The sequence below is a fragment of the Chenopodium album genome, chromosome 27 (genome assembly GCF_948465745.1).
Source record: "Chenopodium album chromosome 27, dcCheAlbu1.1, whole genome shotgun sequence".
Lineage (NCBI taxonomy): Eukaryota > Viridiplantae > Streptophyta > Magnoliopsida > Caryophyllales > Amaranthaceae > Chenopodium > Chenopodium album.
The window spans coordinates 34,870,979-34,894,109 of record NC_137860.1 but is presented as its reverse complement, the minus strand read 5'-3'; the positions used below and the strand labels follow the sequence as shown (position 1 = coordinate 34,894,109).

General features: G+C 35.1%; 1 long non-coding RNA gene and 2 pseudogenes across 3 annotated transcripts; 1 reads left to right on the top strand and 2 right to left on the bottom strand.

Moving 5' to 3' along the window:
* Window positions 1–565: 565 nt before the first annotated feature.
* On the bottom strand, window positions 566–21,804 carry LOC145619426 (uncharacterized). 3 transcript variants are annotated; one of them, XR_014108129.1, is made up of 8 exons: window positions 21,627–21,804; window positions 9,827–10,016; window positions 8,426–8,515; window positions 4,957–5,132; window positions 4,594–4,776; window positions 1,581–1,756; window positions 781–1,032; window positions 566–687 (listed from the first exon to the last, which is right to left on the bottom strand). It is a non-coding gene; the product is annotated as an uncharacterized LOC145619426 (long non-coding RNA). The 3 variants fall into 3 exon arrangements; XR_014108128.1 differs by lacking the exon at window positions 566–687 and having other exon boundaries at window positions 692–1,032; XR_014108130.1 differs by lacking the exons at window positions 566–687; window positions 9,827–10,016 and having other exon boundaries at window positions 692–1,032.
* LOC145619425 (auxin-responsive protein SAUR68 pseudogene) lies at window positions 2,953–3,808 on the top strand (annotated as a pseudogene).
* On the bottom strand, window positions 6,357–7,487 carry LOC145619424 (auxin-responsive protein SAUR64 pseudogene; annotated as a pseudogene).
* Window positions 21,805–23,131: the final 1,327 nt, after the last annotated feature.

Here is a 23,131-nt window from a genome sequence, read left to right as displayed (position 1 = left end):
TGAAGTTATTTATATCCAGCACTTGGATGGACATACAATACCAACTCTTCAAATAAGATCAGAACACATGAAGCGATCTGAAATCAAAATTGTGGGCTATTTCTTTGTGAATTGTGATCATGTTACAGTTTATATCATGTGTAATGAAGTAAAATACAGAGAAGGGCATATGATTGCAATAGCAAAACTGTTTGGGTCAAGATACTTTTTTTTTGAACTTTCATTAACTTTCTAAGTGAATTTACACTATCTATATGTTCAACAAATACAAAAGAGGAAACAAAATTTTTCTAGAAACTACATACAAACATCTGTGGATTAGTTTGTTCTTGATGTTCATGTGACGATGAGTATTTGCAGCTAGCTAAGGACGTAATTAATGCCTTCTCCAATTCCTTGGCTACACACCTTTGTACCATAGAGATTGTGTATTCCATAAATTTTGAATCACATGGCAGCGTAATTGGCCCTGAACTTGTTACTCCATACTCTTCCTCGGCTATTCTGAAGAGCTCTATGAAAATCTCATTCTTGAGATATGTCAAAGGTATCATAAACCTTTTTCCATCTGCAGTGTAGACAACAAAATGACCCTCATTAGCCATTAGTTGCAGCCAAGAGATCCTCTTCCTGCTGGCGGCTGCTATCTTTCGCCATTTTCTTGCCATCTTGAGAAGCTTCTTTGTGCTGATCATGTTGTGGGTTTTTAAGAGTGGTGGAAAGAGGGAATTTTTTTATGAGAAAATTATAATCAAAGAGATCGAAGATATAGCTGTTTACTTGTTGGAAAGAGCTGAGGAAATGCTCAAGTTTTATAGCTTCAAACTGATGACAGATCACTTCATTGGTGACAGCCTTGTTCTCAACGGTTGGAAACAGAACCACACGGTAATAAAGTTTGTGTTGCATCGGATGATCCCAAAACAATGCAGCCCAAAGATGTCTCTTGATAAGTTATATGACCCTATTCTCAACCGCTCAATCAATCTGCATAATAATGTTGTTCTCTGAAGCATACGGTGACCCAAACATCTGCATTAAATTAGTTGGTAAGTACATGGAAAATATTGAAGCAGGAATTTTACAGTATAATCAAATATGTGGTTGCCAAAAGACTTTTTTCAATTATCAAGCAACATGTTTGGCCTATATGTTCTAAGCTAAGTCATATAATAGTTGTCTGGAGGAAAAGTATACTAGACAAGGCCACCTGAATATCCACATGATTATGCTTTGAAAGAATGAAAACAAGGCTGATAATGATGAGGTGATATGTCTTCAGGTTGGAGCTATAAAACTTGATCAGTTTCCGAAAGCCTTCTCGACTAAGTACAGCTAAATTTTTCATTACAATTCAAATCAATTTCTCATCTTTGAAAAATTTCCTACTTTCTCCACTTAAAAAAAAAAAACCCCTCAGTATGATCAGTACTAAGAAGCTCATTAAAATGGTGAGGAAGTGGCAAAAATTAACAGCTGCAAGGAGGAGGAGGATTTCCTGGTCAAGACAAGTGACTGAAAAGGGTCACTTTGTCGTTTATACAAGCGATGAAAAACGGTTCATGATTCCTCTGACATACCTCAAGAGCGAGATTTTCACAGAGCTCCTAAAGATGGCAGAGGAAGAGTTTGGAGTAGCAAGTTCAGGGCCAATTATGTTGCCGTGTGATTCAATTTTCATGGAGTATGCAATCTCCATGATTCAAAGGAATGTTGCAGAAGACTTGGAGAAGGCATTAATCATGTCCTTAGCCACCTGTAGACACTCATCATTGTCAAATAATTATCAAGCACAAACTAATCAACAATTGTTCATCTGTAGTTTTTAGACACATTTCCTAGCTTTTTTGTAGAAAGTATACAATTGTACAAATTTACAAAGAGAAAGTTCATGAAATATCTAGCAAAATTTCATATCAAACAGTTTAGTTATTTTGGCAACATTTTATCCAGGCACATGGTAACTGCAAAGGATCAACAATATCATACCTAAAAGAAAGAAACAGAAAAGAACTTACAGGAAAGGAGGTTTTAATGCAGTAAATATGAACTAAATGAGAATTTACAGAGTCTAATAACAATATTGTGGCAGATGCGCTATGTTTTAATTATTAACCATGTGGCATCTACATGAGAGTTATCTTCAATCAAGAATGATACCAAACAATCAACAAAATTCTTCTCCATATAAATGGCATTCATCTCGCCGTAATATATATTTCATGCTTAAATTCATTCGTGCACAAAGACCTACTACTCGAATTACAGACCAGCTGGTAGATCTATTGTACATTTCATAATCAGAGGAAATTAGAAGCATATGAATAACACAATCAGCATATATGTTGACATGAAGTATTACAGCAGCAGCCCTCATTCCTTGTCAGATATAGCTTTACATTATGATGTATTACAGAAGTAAATCTCAGTTTAGTAGGCTTGCTGTATATCTTACACGGTATAGAAAGATCAATATCTAGTACACTACAACCGTACAAATTAATTAGATATCGTCCCCAAATAAAGTCTCATTTCACCATTGTCTCTAAATAAAGGTCTTATTTCACCTTGAACAATTTATTTATTCACTTTAAATTTACCTTTTATCAACCAAACCCCACTATCTTCTTATTACATTAACCTACATGAAAATTTGTACAAAAGCCAAATGAGACTTTTATTTGGGGACAGAGTGACAGAGGGAGTATAATATACAAAGCAATTGAAGATAACAGAGGAGAAAAAAAAAAAGAGGCAACAGTGTACAACCACCAATTTTAAACACACTAAAAATGTAATTGAGTGGCTGAAGAGGATTACATCAATAATATCATGAGACATCTTTGGACTACATGTTTTGAGATAAGCAGATAATTCAAAGCAACAAGACCATAGCCACATGGTTTAGCATCCAAATTATGAGAACAAGTCTAACCACCAATAAAATTGAAATATCTACAAGTTGAAGCTATAAAACCTAACCATTCCCTAACTCATCCCAACTAAGAACTGCTAAATTCCTTGTTTAATTTAATTTCTCTCATCTTTGAAAATTCTCTCATTGTCCTCTCAAAATCCCCAACATGATCAGCACAAAGAAGCTTATCAAGATGGCAAAAAAGTGGCAAAAGATAGCAGCCGCTAGCAGGAAGAGGATCTCCTGGCCTCGGCCAGTGGCTCATGAGGGTCATTTTGTTGTCTACACAACTGATGGAAGACGATTTATGATTCCTTTAACATATTTGAAGAGCGAGCTTTTCATAGAGCTCTTCAGAATAGCCGAGGAAGAGTTTGGAGTTACAAGTTCGGGGCCAATTACACTGCCTTGTGATTCAAAATTTATGGAGTATGCAATCTCTATGATTCAAAGATGTGTAGCAGACGACCTGAAGAACGCAGTAATTATGTCCTTAGCTAGCTGCAGTTACTCATCACTGTCACATAGATGTCAAGAACAAACTAATCCAATGGTTTGTATGTAGTTTCTAGGGAAATTAAATTTTTCTATTTCCCTTTTTGTACAAAACATATACTTGTACTACAATTTTATTCTTAGAAATTAAAGGAAATGAGGATCCAGAAAAATTGTTTAATTTAAACAGTTCTACCGTGGTATTAATTTCCTTCACTTCATTGTGGCATTATCAGAAAAAATACCCGACAATTTTAGGAAATTTACACAAACTATATTTTCAATCTATTAGAAGGGTCAAAGATTTATATAGCATATGCTCATGGTGGACACAGTAACTTGCACAAAAAAAAAAAAAAAAAAAAAAAAAAAAAAAAAAACACAAAAAAAAAGTTCAAGCAACATAGGTATGACCTACCCAAGGATTATAAAAAGACATTTGCATTTTCCATATTTGAACGACTTTAATTTATAACATGCTCATGCTTGTGCTTTGAGTTGAACCACCCTATCTACACACCACAAAAAACAAATAAAAATATGGTAGGGAATTTACGAATTACCATAGGAATAAAAAGTTTACAGTTCCTATCACATAGCAGGCTCAGCTCATATTCTATAAATTTACGAATTACCATAGGAATAAAAAGTTTAAGTACCATTAAATTGCATAAAAACAAAGACAAGTTTCACCAAATATTCTTAAAGTCTATGCCAACTAGGCAGCTAGAACATGAATAAGATCAACCTCTTTTCCTTGGTTAGCTCGAAGTATACATCTTCCCCTTTTAGTATGTATATTTAACAACTATTTAAAGCAGCAAATCAATGTATCAAATTATAGGTATTCCCACAGCCTCAACAATAGGGTATTCGAAATGCGTTGGGTGTCAAATATACCTATCTTCCACAGAAATCTACCTCTAGAGGCTCTGCCACAAACTTGGTTTTTTTTTTTCTTTTTCTTTTATCAATGAACACGAACATTATATGAGTTAGGTATCAAATATAAAACAACTTATCCTAAACAAATGAAAATCCACCCTAAATTATTCTATGATCAATATCATTGCCAGCCAGCCAGTTTGCTTGCAGCATTTATCAAGTGACATCTTTGGCCAACATGTTCTAAAATCTGTCAAAATGAATACCAAATAGTAATGTAAACTAGACATGCCCACCTGAACATCCACATGAACTTGCTTCTGAAGAACGAAAACAAGGCAGTCCCATGTCGAAAGTGATGTCTTTATCTTGATGCTATAAAACTAGATCATTTCCTCAAAGCCTTCACAACCAATCACTCTTCAGTTTCTCGTCAAAATCTTCCAGATACATACATCATCTTCAAAAAATTCTACTTCCTACACTTGTGAATCCACAATATGATCAGTACTAAGAAGCTTATCAAAATGGCAAGAAAATGGCAAAAAATAGCCGTTGCCAGCAGAAAGAGGATCTCTAGAGCAAGATACGTGGCTGTTAAGGGTCACTTTGTTGTTTACACCAGTGATAAAAAGCGATTTATGATTCCTTTAGCCTACCTGGAGAGTGAAATCTTTAGAGAGCTATTCAGAATCGCTGAAGAAGAGTTTGGAGTAGCAAGTTCAGGTCCAATTATGCTACCTTGTGATTCAAATTTCATGGAGTATGCGATCTCCATGATTCAAAGACGTGTAGCTGAAGACTTGGAGAAGGCATTGATCATGTCCTTGGCTAACTGCAAATACTCATCATTGTTACAACAACATCAAGAACAAAGCAATCAACAATTACTTATTTGTAGTTTCTAGAAACCAATTTTGTTCACTTTTAATTTGTAACAAACATGTACAATTTCACCTAGATAGATAATGAAATTTTTTAGATAACTTATTCAAATTTATTGTTTTACCATTAAAAACATCCTCCTTTCTCGGGCTCTTTTTGGTGCATATTACAAATACTAACAAGAACAACGACTACTAGACTACTTCTACCAAGTACAATCTTAGGGGATTTCATTTTGTGAAAACTAAAATAAGGTAGTGATCAATACCATATCCTTGTGAGGAGAAAATAATTTGGATAAGAAAAGAAATCAAAATAAGCAGCTCAACTACTATAGGTGATTGCAAGCCAATAGTAATAATTTTTGCGGAATACACAAGAACCCAAAAAGGAAAATTCCAAGTCTAGAGTACTATCTCCACTCTTTACCAATTAATTAGTTGGTATCCACGCCAACAGGGTCAGTAGGCAAAAACGAAGTATATAGGAAGAGTACAAAACATATAAATATTCCATAAAGAAAAGTGTCTTTAAAGAACTATACTTCTACATATGCATCAACCATTTTCCTTGACACTCTCTTATGCTTTATTTCAAGGGGTAAAACTCACTAATGAATCTCCCACTTACAATGACCTAGGGACTCATATGTGTGTATACCACTCCTTTCCCAGATACCTAAAATATCTGTAGAGGTTGTTCTGTTCTTCGTAAATTGGTGAATGAACTAGTTAGATTAATTGGATCAAGTTAATAATCAGCTCATAAAACTTTCTGGTTATCTGATGGCTTTTTCCACCTGCAATGATGGTTGCCAGGCAGATCATATTTTGAAATTCTACTTTACGAAGTATATTAATACTTTTATATAGCACAAAGGGGTACGTTTAATATTGTCCTAATTATTATTTAGCAATCGATAAACTTTGAAATTATACACCTTGAATTTGACAAAGTTTTGTGGCCAAATAGAGTAAAAATAGTAGTAACATTTATTGTTGTTCTTGTTTGGCTGTAAGTAGGGTTCAAATTGAAACAAAAGCATGTGCCAAGTACTTGAAGTATTATTATCCAACATGCAAATGTCCTCCTATACATTCCTGTCAACCCAGCTACTGGACCATGCATATACAGTTAAGCTAATTCACTTATGTTGCTCGGACTCTTGGTTATGTTAAACGTCACGTCATCAAACAACAGGATGCGAAACATGACCCCTTCAATTAAAGAAAAATACAAAGGCTATTCCTTTGTGACCATATTGATCAATACCATGCAACATGAATAAGTAAAAGAGAAGGGAGCATTGATACAATGGAAAAGTTGTTTGATTTGAATGGTTTCATTCTAAACTCTCATTAAATTTCTACAAAAAATTTCTGTTACATGCCTACAATAATTTTCTAAAATCTACATTATATACGAAAGAGAATTCTTTTTTCTAGAAACTGCAAATAAGTACGTGTGGCTTAGTTTGTTCTTGATGTTCATGTGACAATGATGAGTATCTGCAGCTGGCTAATGGCATGATCAATGCCTTTTCTAAATCTACAGCTACACGTCTTTGGATCATAGAGATCACGTACTCCATGAAATTCGAATCACAAGGCACTATAATTGGCCCTGAACTTGTTAATCCAAACTCTTCCTCGGCTATTCTGAAAAGCTCTATGAAAATCTCACTTTTGAGATAAGCCAAAGGAATGGTATATCTTTTTCCATCTGTTGTGTAGACAACAAAGTGACCCTTATCAGCCAGTAATTGAGGCCAGGAGATCCTCTTCCTGCTGGCGGCTGCTATCTTTTGCCACTTTCTTGCCATATTGAGGAGCTTCTTTGCGCTAATCATATTGATTTTTTTTTAAAAAACTTTTAAGAGTGTAAGAAGAGATTTTGTTTCAAAGATGAGGGAACAGATGAGTATGAGGTATTTAGCAGTTGAGTTGGTTGGAAAGTGTTGAGGGAATGGACAGATTTTATAGCTTCAAGCTGAAGACAAATCACTTCATTGGTGACAGCCTTTAATTCATGATTTTGGAGCAAAACCATGTGATTAGGTTATTGTTGCTTTGGATGATCCCAAAACATGCAGCCCAAAGATGTCTGTTGATAATTAATATGAACCTCTTCTAAGCCAGTCAAATTAGTTTATAGAATCATAATTTGAATGGTTCTGCTTTTTCTCTAATCCAACATCTAATCTGCATAATTGTTTTGTTCTCTGATGCACATGCCAACTAAACATCTGCATTTAATTAGTTGGTATGTGCTTGGTAGTGTGAATACATGATGAGCCCAAACAAAGCAGTATCCACTCTGAACTACGATATCGTCGATAATCTAATTAATTTGCTGTCAAGAGGCTTGTATCAATTATCAATTTACATCTTTGGTCCTACACATTCCGAGAGTTGTCAAAATGAATGCCAAATAGAAAAGTAATCCAGACACGGCCATGAATATCCACATGAACTTGCTTCAAAAGACTGAAAACATGGCAGACCCACATTGAAATGAATTGTCTTTAGTTTGGAGCTATAAAACTTTATCATTCTCCAAAGTATTTCTCAACCAAACACTGCTAAATTACTCATAACATTCCAATCTACTTACTGTCAAAAAAATTCTCTCCTTAAAATTATTTAGCAGAATACCCAAAAAAATGATCAGTACTAAGAAGCTTATCAAAATGGCAGAGAAATGGCAAAGATTAGCAGCTGCCAGCAGAAGGAGACTGACTTGGTCAAAATCAATAGCAGAGAAGGGTCATTTTGTTGTTTACTCAAGTGATAAGAGGCGATTTGTAATTCCTTTGGTATACCTTAATAACGAGTTTTTCAGAGAGCTCTTTAGAATTGCTGAGGAAGAGTTTGGAGTGTCAAGTACAGGGCCAATCATGTTGCCTTGTGACTCGGGTTTCTTGGAGTACGCGATCTCCATGATCCAAAGACACGTAACTGAGGACTTGGAGAGGGCATTGATCATGTCATTCGCAAATTGCAGATACTCATCATTGTCAAATGAACAAAAAGAACAAACCATTCAACAATTGTTTATCTGTAGTTTTTAGAAAATTTTACTCTTTTTGTAGATAACAAATAGTTGTACAAAGTTACTGAGAAATTAATAGAAATTTTACGCGTTCAAATTAAACAATCTTGTCCATTTAGCAAAGTCCCTTTTATCTTATCATGATATAAAATGGAAATGATATTGCTTAATAAAAACAAAACACGAACTTACAGGAACGGAAAATGTTTAAATTGAAGTGGTAAAGTTGAACTGAATGACAGATGATTTCTGCATCTCATATCCTCCTTAATGTGCTGCTAACTGCAATACAAAAAAATTTATGTTATGCTGATTACTAATAGACCATCTGACAGCTACATGAGTAATAATCTTCAATAAAATATAAAAACTTAGCAATCAACAAAAATTATTCTCTATAAAAAAAAAAAAAATATTTGGCATCCGACTGAATCAGCTAATTATAGAATCATAGGAATATAGGATGAAGGGAGTATATTCGATGAAAAAGAAAGCAGTTTTCAGTTACAAGAGCATCAAATATTTTTCGGCTTAACAAATGCACTAACAATAAAGATAAACCTGTGACCCTGTTTCTGGTAACGGCTTTCATTTAGTAATTGTTCAGCGCACCTCACATGGCATAGAAAGTCTGTCCTAGAAACTAGGAAGTTACAACATCCGAAAGGGAAATGCAGTAAAAAAAAATAAAAAAAAAGATACTGTGACCTTCAAGAATATCAGTATTGAAAATAATATAAGTATATTTTCGAAAATTTAAAAAAACAAATAAAGGTCATTAGTTGAGATATATATATATTTCAAAACAAAAAAATTTCACCCTAGAGTAAAGTCCATTTGGATCTGCGGATGTCAGACGTCCAGCCGTCCAGGACTGAAGTTTGTTAACAGAAAATACTTTCATCCAGCATATATAACTTCAGAACACTTCAGCAAATAAATGGAAAAACCTATCCAAAATCTTAAGGTAATACTATACTGCTATCATAGCAGGCTAGCAGGTGAGATGTGAGAGCATAATAAGGGGATGATTAGAATTGTTAGCCTTATGTTCAGCTCCAGCTGATTTTTAGTATAATGCAGCACAGATATGACCTTGTGTTTAATCAGACACAGCTTTGTATAGCTATGAGATCATAGTCAATACTATGAAGTAGTTATGCAGTATTGCAGTACATCTAATACGGTACAAAGTATAGTCGCAAACCTAAATTTTTAGTCCCTGTTGTCATATCAGAAAACCAGATCTAATAGCTGACCTTCCACATGTTTGGCAATCACCTACATGAACCACAGGATTGACAATACTAATTACTATCATATCGAAAACAAAGCCAAGTTTCACCATATGCACCATCACTGATTCACTGCCATGATAATCCAAGCAATCCATGTTACTTTGTTCCTAGATTATCTATATAATGCTCCACATAGTAGTGATCTAGAGTAGTTTCTTTAGATTAACTACTTTATGTTCCATATTGTAGTGGTTGATAGGAAGAATTGGCCTACATGGAGGGATTAACACTTGGCCTACATGTTCTCAGATCATTCTAATGATAACTCTAAGCAAAACTAATTAAACATGCCCACCTAAAGTTCCACATGGTTCTGTTTTTTGAAGAAATGATATGCCCTTGGATTGGAGCTATAAAAATCCATCATTGCCTCATTCCTTCAACAAGCACTACAACATCTTCACATAATTTCTTTCCTTCAACCAGAAATTAGCGCTTCCTTACATTATTTTCTGATTCTAGAAACACCAGGTCTTTCTCTTCCACTGTTTCAGAAAAACACAACATGATAAGTACCAATAAGCTTATTCAAATGGCACGAAAGTGGCAAAAGATGGCAGCTGCTAGTAGAAGAAAAATTTCCTGGCCAAGAACACTGGCTGATAAAGGCCATTTTGTTGTCTATACAACAGATGGTAGGCGGTTTATGATTCCCTTGACATGCCTTAAGAGTGAGATTTTCAGAGAGCTCTTAAGAATGGCAGAGGAAGAGTTCGGGGTTGCAAGTACAGGGCCAATTACGCTGCCTTGTGATTCGAGTTTCATGGAGTATGCAATCTCTATGATCCAACGACATGCAGCTGAAGAATTGGAGAAGGCACTAATTACATCCTTAGTTAGCTGTAGATACTCATCAATGTCAAATGAACATCAAGCACAAACCAAACAACAATTGCTTATCAGTACTTTCTAAGACAGTTTCCTTTCTCCTTTTTTTGTACAGAACAAAACGATGTAATTTTACCTAGATAGAGTTAATGGAACTTCCTGCGGTTATTATTAATATAAACAGTCTCGCAATAGCAATTTGTTCTTGTTTACCTTTTTACAGGAACTGTCATTGATTAACAAGGAATGGAATAAGCTAAAATTTTGAAAAGAAGACCAAATAATAACTGGAAGGAAAGGAAGTTTAAAAGAGATTGAAAAGGTGAACTAAATAAAACTTTTACTATAAAGTATTACAAACTTTCAAGTAATCCCTTCAGTTCATTATAACTAACAGCAGTAGATCAGCAAGAACATCAGAGAGTGAGTTGTGACTTTGCACAACAGCAGTTAATAGGACATGTATATCTATAGACAGATTACATAAAAAATGACATCTACTACTTACTGGAGTATTGGCTCAGTCTTACAAGTAGACCAGACTCTACTAGAGTAATAGTTACCCATCCAGCTAGCCAACTTTGCACCTTAATAATCAATGGTTATACTTATCAATTTAGCGTAGTTCATAAAAATTGTTCGTCTAGAGTCAGTTTGGAGGGGGTGAGAGTGTGAGACGAATACACTTTTTGGCTACTATGATTTTTTATGTTACCCTTGACTCCTTGAGAGATGAGGGTCATTTCTACATCATTCTTTCATTTGTTATAATCACGAAACAAGAACATCCAGTAACAATGAAAACAGCAGTTCAGCATAACAGGACAGGGAAGAACCAAGAGCAGCAAAACATCTGTTCTTGGTAGAATGGGATAACTTGAAAGTCTTGAATGGGGAAGGTTGGAAGGAACAGGCTTAAAGATCTACCCATTTAAGAGCAACGGATCCTTAAATGATGATCAAATTATGAGAAGCAGGTTAAAAGAATAAAGCTATACGGACAGGATGAGTTTCTGTTTGGCAAATGGCAGAAGTAGCCAGCAAGAAGGTTTGCTGACAAGAGGCAATAATCAATAGTTGCTAATAAGGATCACCAAACAAGGACAGTCGTAGAAAAGAATGACTTCCTGATTTCTCGATTCTGCACTTGTCAGATTTTCGATGTTAATTTGCTAGTCTAGAGTCATGACAAGCAATACAATGGCCTACTTTGCAATACAGTTGCAAAAAGAATCCATGCAAGATTGCAAGCACGACCCGGCGAGGGGGAGGGGGGGACGGGGAAATCACAGGCTATCTTGGTTTTGTCAAAACAATTTACTTCTGTGGTTCTCAAGGAATTTCCAACTTACCAACTCTTTGGGGTTTAATATGCCAACTCACAACAGCTTATTAGTATCTCACAAGGGATTTCAAGCAAAACCAAATCCAACATGCCCACCTGCTTAACAGGATTTCTAGGACCAACATCCACGTGGTCTTGCTTCCAAAAACTGGTATAAGACAAACACCATTAAAATTATGTCATTTGCTACGAGCTATAAAGCCTTGCTACTTCTCAAAAATCGTTCAAACCAAACTACTTGTCCAAGTATCTAAATCAGAAAATCCTCCAAATTCATATTTCAATCTTACACACTCTGTTTTTTAAGCTTAGAAAACATGATCAGTTCTAAGAAACTCATCAAAATGGCAAGAAAGTGGCAAAAGCTAGCAGCAGCTAGCAGAAAGAGAATATCATGGCCAGCATCAAAAGTTGCAGAGAAGGGTCATTTCGTCGTTTACACGATAGATGGTGAAAGATTTATGATTCCCTTGTCATTTCTCAAGAGCGATATTGTTACACAGCTCTTTCAAATGGCAGAAGAAGAGTTTGGATTAACAAGTGATGGGCCTATTACATTACCATGTGATTCTACTTTCATGACGTATGCCATCTCTATTCTGCAAAGACATACAGCCAAGGATTTCGAGAAAGCACTGATCTTGTCCTTGAGTAATACCTGCCACTCGATATCATTGTCGTGTTTACAGCAACAGCAGAATAGCCAGCATTTACTAATTCACAGCTTCTAGACTAGTTAGGAGAAAAAAAATGTATATATTTTGCCATTTTGTATACCAAAAATGAGATAACTAGATGTTAGATACATGTAAAGAGGATTTTGTTTAACAGATTATTGATTTTGGAACATCTCTACTTGTTTTTTATTGCTAATTCTTACCCCCAATCCTCCTCTCCCCCAGAAGAAAAAACTAATCCTATATCTTTGAAAATATGAATCCAAAATACAACCTTGACGATATCAACTGAACATACAGGACATTAGTAAGTCCAGTATACAATCAAGAATTCAAGATATTCAGAAGTGCTCCTGATTTCCTACTTTAAACTGAAACCAGAGCCGAAACAAAATGGTGGTTGCAATATAAGGGAAAACGTTTCACAAAAGCCTCCAAACACAACAAAAGTGTTCATAATTTACAAAGAAAGATCCTTAGGTGAAGCCATTGATCTACAGTTGCTTGACCATATTGTCTTTACTATATACGAAGTAGTTTGTATAGTTCTCAGTCTTCACTAATGCTACCAGTTACGAACCTTGTTATATTTATATCCCTGACATTCCAAAATTGCTCATCTTGTCCTAGACATCACCTCTCTATATTTTCATAAGCATGTGGCTTATCTAAGGATGACAGTCAGCTGTTATATTTATATCCCTGACATTCCAAAATTGCTCATCTTGTCCTAGACATCACCTCTCTATATTTTCATAAGCATGTGGCTTATCTAAGGATGACAGTCAGCTATTCATTCCTGTTCTCTCGGAGCACGAAGTATGGTACAACTTACACAAGATAGTACAACTCGTACAAGATAAGTATTCTCTATGGGTACTCATATTCACATTAAAGGATCTAGTAAAGTATCTAATCAAACTAAAAACTGAATATCCTGAGGTTCAGTTGCAGCAAAGTAAATTTCCACATAATTAGAAACTAATAAATAAAAGTTAAATAATTTAATGAAACCTTTACTCCAACAAATAATACACAATCTATAGAGGAAAAAAAATTTGATGCATCTAACTTTTAGTTTAGGACTCAAGGCCAGCATGAGGGCCTTAATCAGCTGGCAACGATTATCATGTTCTTGTGAAGCTACGGACCCTTGAGTTTCCAACAAACACCACACAACAAAAACAGGAGACATCATTTATATCTAATCTCAATAGAGGATTTAATCGAACTCTCTTAAGTTCTCCACAACCACAATTTAGTAGCTAACATGCAACTATCTAATCTAAATAATGCTTTAATTAAAGAAGATATCTTATGGCCTATGTGGTTTAGGTTCTTGATGACAACTGCTCTTCAGATGCTGGCTTCAGAGTAAACTAAATCCAGACACACCCACCTGCTTAATTGACAGAGACCCAGAGTTGCAATTCTAACAACCATTCATAACTCACAAGTGGCTAGCACTAAAATGTACTGATGCTTTAATCAGTACAAGGTAATATCATTTGGCCTACATGGATTAGGAACTTGATGGCAACTACTCTAAAGGGTAATAAGCAAAAGCAAGACATGCCCACCTGCTTGAAAGAGTTGCATGGACCCATCTCCACATGCTTTTGTAATCAAGAATTAGCATGTTACAAGAAAAATTAAAGCCATATGCCTAAAGGTTGGAGCTATAAAACTCGCGCACTTCTCATAGTTTCCTCAAATCAAATACAAACTTCCACATCCACTTCTAGTTTTCTACATCCTAAAACTCCATATTTCAATCCACCTCTAATTTTCTCAAGATTCAAGATCTAAAACATGATTAGTACAAAGAAGCTCATCAACATGGCAAGAAAATGGAAGAAACTAGCAGCAGCCAGCAGACGGAGGATTTCATGGCCAAAACCAGCAGTGGCAAAGGGTCATTTTGTAATATATACAACAGATGGAAGACGGTTTGCGATTCCCTTGGTATATCTTCAAAGTGAGATAGTTAGAGAGCTGCTCCAGATGGCAGAAGAGGAGTTTGGACTGATAAGTGAAGGGCCTCTCACATTACCTTGTGATTCGACTTTCATGGAATATGCCATGTCTATTCTCCAAAGACATGCACATGAGGATTTGGAGAGGGCGGTTATCATGTCCTTGGACAGTTGCCGCTCCTCATTATCATCATCAAAAATCCAGCAAGGATACAATAATCAGCAGTTTTTAATCTCTAGCTTCTAAAAAGGCACGAGGGAAATTATTGAAATTTCCCAAGTAGTCTAGGATTAGAGTTTAGAATACATTACAGATGTAACAGAAAATTTTGTTCATAATCAAATATGAGTAGTTAGCTTCTGGATAACATATTCTTGTGCTTGTCACTTTAAACAAACTATCACATAATAGGGTTTACCAAAAAAAAAAAAAAGGAAAAAGAAACAGGAATTTACAAGGGAAACTCCACTAAGATTGAATGTCCATCAGTAGCCAGAAGGGGAGTAAAAAGAACCACAGGCAGAATTTGTCAGTAAAATGAATTTAAGAAGAAATTAGCTGGTCTATACCGAATTCTCATACCAAGAGACCAAAAATTTCATTGAAGAGCCTATTCTCTTTCAATAATCAGAAATTATCATTGTATATACTTTAGCATAATCATCCCATTCCATTAGTTTTGCTCAATACGTAAGTAATTCATTCACACTAGAATACTAGATCTTTACCAATGATATTATGTTGCTATTTCATCCAAGCAATGCTGCAGGCACTTCAAAATGATCATTGCTATTTTATTTTATCCATGACTGAACAAGATTTTCAGTTTTTAAACTAAAAAAAATTCTATAAGCTAAAAATATTATTCTTCTCAGCAAAAACAAAAACAGAACAAACTCTCTAACGACATACCAACAGAAAAGAAAGCAGCAATAAACCTTGCTAACTCAGCAACAAACTAAAGTTTGGTGTCTAATGGCTCAAGAAAGACCAATGGCGTCATCAATATCTTATCATTTGAACAGCCATAGAGTCTCATGATGATACGCAGAGTGGAAAATAGAATATTCAGATATTCTTAGAAAAGATCATACGTTTATAAGGACATAGGGTTGCTGAAAAATTAGATGTCAAAGTTTGTATCCAAGTGAGTCAGTGTTGAGCCAAGAGAGCATTTGAGCACCAATCATCATACTAAATGTAATACAACATAATTTTCATCATTCAACCCATATCACTCCTATGTCAAAGTTATCCATGAAAATAATAAACCTCATGTTGAGAATATAATGCACTTCAAAATTCTAAGTCTAACAATATAATCCCACAAGAGAAGGCTCTTTCAGCATCTTTTACACCTAGTTTGGATTCTGTCACGTTAGCAATACTATTTTTGCGACATAAACATCTACTTCCCGCCACTAGATAGATTAACCTTTTATCAAGTCATAATTGAGACAACTTAGTTGCAGTTGTTTCTTTTTTCATTACGTAACAAAGACAGGAGATGAAGAATTTCAGACCGGACAAACTTAAATATTTCTTGTCCAGCACAAGTGCATACTCATTCTCGACAATCTCAAGAAATCCACAATCTAGTGGCTCTTTTGGCCTCCACAGGTTAGAAACTTTATGAAACTACTCACCAAAATAATGGCTTCAGGACAAACTAATAATCTAGACATGCCTACCTGCTTGGCCAAGTTCCTGGCTCCAACATCCACATGGTTTGGCCACCAAGACTTCACAAACGACAAGAGTTATTGAGGTGATAAACTTCGGCTAGAGGCTATAAAAACCTTGCCTTTTGTAATTTCCATATACCAAACATAACAACACAAACCAATTCCTTATTCAATTTCTCAAACCCCAAAAGTCCTGTATTTTCTCAAAATCCAAAATCATGATTAGTACTAAGAAACTCCTCAAAATGGCAAGAAAGTGGCAGAAGCTAGCAGCAGACAGCAGAAGAAGGATCTCCTGGCAGAGAGTAAAAGTGACCAATAAGGGTCACTTTGTCGTTTACACTACAGATGGAAGACGGTTCATGATTCCCTTGAAATACCTCAAAAGTGAGATACTCACAGAGCTCTTTAGAATGGCAGAAGAAGAGTTTGGACTGTCAAATGACGGACCTATCACATTACCATGTGATTCAATTTTCATGGAACATGCAATTTCTATTCTCCAAAGACAAGGAAATGACGATTTAGAGAAAGCATTAATTGTGTCTTTGGTTAGCTGTCACTCTACATCGTCATTTTCAGATTTAAAACAAGAGAACACCAAGCAGCAATTACTTGTATGTAGCTTCTAGATAGAAACAAACATATTCTTGAATTGTACATAGATCAAGTCACTGATGTAACAAAATATTTTATTCATAATCAAACAATTTTGCACTTAATCTCATTGTACTTGTAGTTCCCTCACCCCCTTGTTCAGCAGAGTTGCGTATAAATCAGCTATTCCAATTTCAAGCATGATGGAAGGATTTTTTTAATTTTAAAAAAAAATTCCTTAAAAAAAAGACTTTACAAACTTTGGTATCTTAACTCATTAGTCTCAACAGAAGCAATTTGAATGTTTCATAAGAAGCTAATGTTCGTTAAAATCCTTCCACGCAGAAATATTTCACATCCAAGAAAGAGAAGAAAGGAGGAAGGCTGAGGGAGTGAAGGGAAAAAGAAACATCAACCAAAATCTTCAAGATAAAATCCCTTAGCAAAATTAACTTTCACCATCAAAAGGAGTGAGAAAATCCACAGAAACTTCATCAATGAACATAGTTACTGTTTTGAATTGTGACCCATTATGTTGTTCTAAAACATCAGCCTAATCATCGGTCAAGTTAATGGATAGCTTTTACTGTTGTTGATCTAATTATACAGCAGTATTAATTTAATCACACTGAGATTGTGCAAGGATTTCGTAATAGTCCAAGCATTCCAGACAGAGGAACTACCATATTCTTCCCCTTTTCAGTGTGGTAGGAGGCCAAAAAAAAACTTGAAAATAATTCTAGAATAATCTCTTCTAGCTACATCCCATGAAACCCATTAAGTGTTAATATGGACATACATAGGCTAACAGAGATGCACCTTAGCCCTGTAGCCGTGGGCAACAGCATACAGTACCTAAATTACACTTGGGGAAAAAAATAGAAGAAAAAAACCCCACATACCTCAATTTAAAGTAATTTGTGTGGTTCTCATACAACTTCCCAGTGATCATTACTTTTAAGTACCTAATTTGTCTACTAACGACTTGACATCAATAAAACAGGCAAACAGCCAAGTCCTAAGTGTGCTTTTGCTTTACAACCACGGTTTACCAACCATAGGAAATGAGACAATTCTACAGATTAGTGATCATCATATCCATTTACTCTTAAACTTGTACAAAATCTAGTGGCTTAAGAAACTAAACTGTCTAGGTTCACTATTTAAGAAGCTTTCTATCGCTTCTCGGGTTGACATGTGTGGTAGAGTTTCATGCCAACTACCTTCAAAAAGATAGCTTCGGAGAAAACTAATATTTGGCATGAGAACATGCATGGTAGATTGCCTTGGCCCAGCATTCACATGGCTTTGTTAAGGAACTTAAGAGGCAACATAAACATCCAGCATTTGACTAGAGCAAATAAAATCTTGGACACTTGCCACAATTCCTTTGAACCCAACACAAACAAGCTCCTTATTCCAGTTCTAGTATCAGGAATATGATCATTACTAAGAAGCTCGTCAAAAGACCAGTTAGTGGCAAGGCTAGCAGAAATAGCAGGAGGAGAATTCCTAGTTCACGAAAAGCAATCACTAACAAAGGTCATTTCTTAATTTATAACATGGAGGAGGAACAATTAAGGACCCCCTTATATCCAAAGGTTAAAAACATGGAAGAAGAGTTCAGAATGACAAGTGAGGAACCTATCAAACTGCCTGGTGATTTTATCCAAGAAGATGTATACAAACAGAGCTTTTCAATGTGACATTTGTTAAACTATACAAATTAATAAAACTTGAAGTACTTCATCAATGATGAAAGTCATGAAACTCTAGAAGTTAAGCTATCATTCCATCTTATTCCAAGAATTACCATTTTTTTCTTATAAAAAAAAGTGTTAAAAGTAAATTTTTCTCTAGAATTCTCCTATTTTCGTACAAGGGATTGTGCCAATATCTGATCTGGATATGAATGAGATAACAAAGGTCGTTACTTTAATTAATCTAATAACTGTGAATAGATAGAGCTTCTCAGTCATTTTGATTGCTTAATTCAATAATAATACCATAGGATATCCTGATGAGATCAGAGGATCCAATATGTCATGCAACAACTTAGCAATTAGCATCAATATGTCCTCCATTATCTAGTGGCTTAGAAGAAACTTAATAAGATAGCTTCTGTATAATATAGGTAAAACTTTGATCAATAATTGACAAATGTCCTTCAAATGCAGGCTTCTAATAAACTTTCAATCAGACATGTCCACTACCTTGCCAAAACTTTCTTGAGACAACATCCACATGGTTTTGAAAGCAAGGAAGCAGTGTGAAGTGATTGACAGTAAAGTCCTGCTTCAGTGACAAGGGTCTATAAAAGGCCAGCCACCTCCCCTGATTCCCTCAAACAAACCAAAATCATTTCTAATACTTCCAACTTCATAGCTATTTCCCTCTGTCTTTCCAAGAATTCAAAAAATGATTAGTACTAAGAAGCTTATCAGTATGGCAAAGAAGTGGCAGAAGCTAGCAGCAGCCAGCAGAAAAAGGATTTCCTGGCTAAAATCAGAGACTGAAAAGGGTCACTTTGTCGTCTATACAATGGATGGAAGACGATTTGTGATTCCCTTAAAGTATCTTCAAAGTGAAATTCTTAGAGAGTTATTGAGAATGGCCGAAGAAGAGTTTGGAGTGACAAGTGATGGCCCTATTACATTGCCATGCGATTCAAGATTTATGGAGTATGCTATCTCTATTCTCCAAAGATATGAAGCTACAGACTTGCAGAAAGCACTCCTCTTATCCTTGGATAGTTGTTGCTCTTCCTCATTATCATACTCACAACAAGAGCAGACTAACCAACAAGTACTAATATGTAGCTTCTAAGGAGAAGAGAATAAAATCTTTTCCGAGTTTGTATATGTTAGCATAATTATCCATAGGTTGGCTAAATATATGTAAAATGTAACAAAAAAAACTGTTTGATTAAAAAGATCTTTTTACAACATTCATTTTAGAAGTTGTCCGTCGAATCCCTCCCTTCCAAGTGACAACAAGCAAAATTTTGCAAAGTACAAGCTCATAATAAACCAGCCTAACATATTGAAAGAAAAAGGACGGCAAATATTTTGTCCAAGTCAATTGTCAACAGACTTGAAATACATGATTAACGTAATTCATACACACATCATGCTTTACGCATCATTCAGCTGTGAAGCCTGATGCATTTGAGAACGGATTTAACCTGATATGAAATCATAACTCCTGAGAACGGATTTAACCTGATATGAAATCATAACTCCATTTTACAAACACTCAACAATTGCAGTAAAAAAGGTAACTATCCACAATGTTCCCTTTTCGCACATGCCATGTTCCATTAAACATTTTTAACCAAGATATGGACAGGCTAACAGAACCTTCAGTTCTGTGCGATAGAACACAATTGTTTCTATTGTAGCAACTCTACAAGATACCCAAATGTCATTGTTTATCCATTATGCATGCTGTAATTATAGAGCATCTGTTTAAAAATCCTCTTGATCAACCATTCAAGGACCTAATATGCCACCCATAAAACTACCAACTGCAACTCAATTTTACCAAGACCTAAAAAGCTCTTGCTTTTCTCTCCCAATCTTTCTACCTTTAAATCATCCCATACCAACCAAGAGATCCCATATGTCAGTCTTAAGTAAAAATTTCTTCCTTTACCAGTAATTGTATTCAATCAATAAAGTATCCTAAGAACTAAATTAAACTATGCTCTAGAGGGTCACTAACTGCAATTTTATAAAGGTTCAAGAAGCAAATCAAGAAGGGATGGGGAGTAGTATATGCTCTCACGTTCCACCCTCGCAATGGAGGTACAATTCTCATCCATTAGTATATCAGAATCCCCTCACTTCCGCCCCCCACCCAAACATCCCTAGAATAAAACTGTTAGTGGTGCAGCACACGTTCACACACCCACTAGTATGATATTGTCCGCTTTGGCCAGCCAAGCCCGCACGGATTCGTTTTTGGGCACAACCCAAAAAGCCTCATACTAGTGTAGTAAACATCTCATTAATAAGGAGCTCTCATCCTCCTTATTTCTTCCATGTGGGACTTGGGATGCATACTCCCAACAAAAACTACCTTTACAATCCCTCGAGTTTAATCCAATCCCATGGTAGCCCAAGCCATACCACTCAACCTTCTTTCTCCTTGCCCCAAATAAAAAATAAAAAATAAAAAAAGGAAAGGTTCAATTTCAACATCCTCATTATGTGTCGATGACAATTAGCTTAATTAATTAAAACTCATAATCATCGGGTGTTACTAAAGACCTCATAGCTATATAGCACATTCGGTCTACATCATTTGCCCATTACCTCCCTCGTTACATCAATCAAGATAATAATAGATGAGACAATTATCCTACATTTCAACACATCTTTCCAAACCCTTAATCCTTAAATTTTGTTAATTTTTTTTAAGAAAAAAACAACAGCTTCTCCTAATAACCTTCATCATTATTTCACTTAGTAAATTTGATATATCCCGTGCATTAGCCCGTATACATTCAAATACACAATAAAGTTATAGCCTTATGTACGTATATAAGGTAAAGGCAGCACATTTGAAACCAAATTCAGCAGCAGACATTGTGGTTTTGAACATATGTAAAGAACATTAGTCAATAGACATATTAAATTATAAATCAAACCCACATCTTGAAGCTAATCTATAAAAAAATTAAGATTAACCCAACTAATAAAGATTGTTAGACCAACAAAAGAACATAGAATTGACTAACCAAATTGAACCGACTAAAGAACAAGAATAAGTTGGAATTTTGATTATTAAACGTCTTTCTTTCAAAGGAAGCAAATGCGTGCCTGTAGATTAAAAGGGTTTTTCAAATTTGTAATTTTTACACATTATGATTAAAAATATAATAATGAACCGCCATTAAAGTCCATAGAATATAGATGTAATTCAATTTTCTCATTTTATAAGTTTGTCAACGAAAATTAATTAAAATAAGGAAAATGCGAGTACCTGCAGAAATTAGGTTGACCATTGTCTGATCTATGATTGATTACCACTTCTCTATTTTGATTTGTTTCTTCAATGGCTGCTCCATGACTCCGTGATTACATCACTCGAAGTCACAATTTCACAATTAACGATCTAAGAGAGTCATTAGACCAAAATTACCCTCAAAACCAAGGAAATAAGTGACTGGGTAACGAAGGGGTTTGTAAAAAAACCGAATCAAGTAATAAAACCGAAAAAAAAAAATGTGGAATGGGGAAAGTAAAAACCCTAGAAAATTTTCACCCTCACAAAACGTAGGAATTTAATTACCTAGTTCCTTTTATGTAGGTAAAACTTACTTCCCACATTCCAAATCAAATAACTTTAAAAAAATCCCCACCAATTTTAAGTAAGCATTTTAATTCTTCCAAATTCAGGTGAATTTCTACTTTCTCTATAAAATACTTAGCGCCTTTTAATTTAAGTTCAATTCAGTTCAGTTCAGTTCAGTTCAGTTCAGCTCCAATCAGTTCAGTTCAGCTCCTAATTTCCCTCACTCATAATATATTCATTTCAGCTTATTTCAGTTCAGTTCAGCTCCAATTAGTTCAGTTCAATTAAGCTCCAATCAGTTGAATTCAGTTTAGTTCAGCTCAATTCAATAAATGTGAACAGAACCTTAGCCCGTGATAAACGAAACTTATCACGGAGTTTATGAAATACTTCAAAATGAAAAGCAAGTCAAATTTTAACAAACATGGAGTATATTAAGAAATTTTGATTTTAGGGTTTTTGTCAATTAACTAATAAGGAACAAAAAACAATAAGTTTTTTTTTTAATGGTATGAAGGATCATGTTTAGATCTCAACCCTCACAGTTTGTTTTGGTGCAATATTTACAGACCAAACACTTAGGAGTAGAGGGGAGGGTAAGGGAATCCCTATCCTTAAGGGCCTGTTCTGATTGACTGAACTGAACTTATTAGAGCTGAACTGAACTGAATATTTTACAAGAGAAGGAAATTAAGATAAGAACTGAACTAAACTGAATTGAAAATAAACTGTAGAGAACAAGCCCTAAGTACCTTCACTTGATAAGATTCGAACCCCAAACCTTTAAGATCTGAGATAAGAGTTTTGACAATAAAGTAATACCCCCCTCCGTTTTTAAATACCTGCTCTACTTTCCATTTCCGGCCGTTTTTAAATACTTGCTTCATTTCCTTTTTTGAAAAGCTTTTACAATATTTTATTCATTTTTCACACCTAATGGACCCAACATAATATTCTCTCTCTCTTCCAATTCTTACATTACTTTTGCTTTTTATAATTTTTTTATTTTCTCAACTACTCCACTACCTCCATATTTTATTACTTTCTCCAATTTCTCCTAAAACTCCGCGCATGGAGAAATGGAGCAAGTATTTAAAAACGGAGGAAGTATTGTGTTGGTGCCTATATGACGATATGTCATGTGACGGGTGTCAGGTACTCATACACTCATAGTATACATACATGAAAGTATG